Here is a 397-nt window from a genome sequence, read left to right as displayed (position 1 = left end):
ATTTGTGTGAAGCAATCAACACAAATAACCTTGAAGATGTGAGGGTTTAGGTCATGACGAATGACAACCTCGGAATCTTAAGATGAGTTTAGGGCTTAGATTGTACAACAGGATTGTACAAATGCCTAAAAGATGTGTTTGAGGATTTATGTTGCACTAGGCAAAGGAGCTCGAGTTCCTATCCTATGGCTTTGTTGTTTAAAGCTATGTGTCGGACATGTTGTTGTAGATTCTCTTGCTATTGAAGATGGCTGGGCTGCCCACCATGTAAGCTCCAAGCTCCTTGTTGTAGCAGAGTTCAAGTTTTCTAGGTCATTTGGTTATAATGTCAAATCAAGTGACCCTATGGTTAAAGTTCTTTAAATTTTATTATGGGCATATTAAAATTGATTAAAGC

Source organism: Phalaenopsis equestris, unplaced genomic scaffold (assembly GCF_001263595.1).
Source record: "Phalaenopsis equestris unplaced genomic scaffold, ASM126359v1 Scaffold000223, whole genome shotgun sequence".
In the NCBI taxonomy this organism is placed as follows: Eukaryota; Viridiplantae; Streptophyta; class Magnoliopsida; order Asparagales; family Orchidaceae; genus Phalaenopsis; species Phalaenopsis equestris.
The sequence above is the reverse complement of the archived record's forward strand: the minus strand, read 5'-3'. Positions refer to the sequence as shown.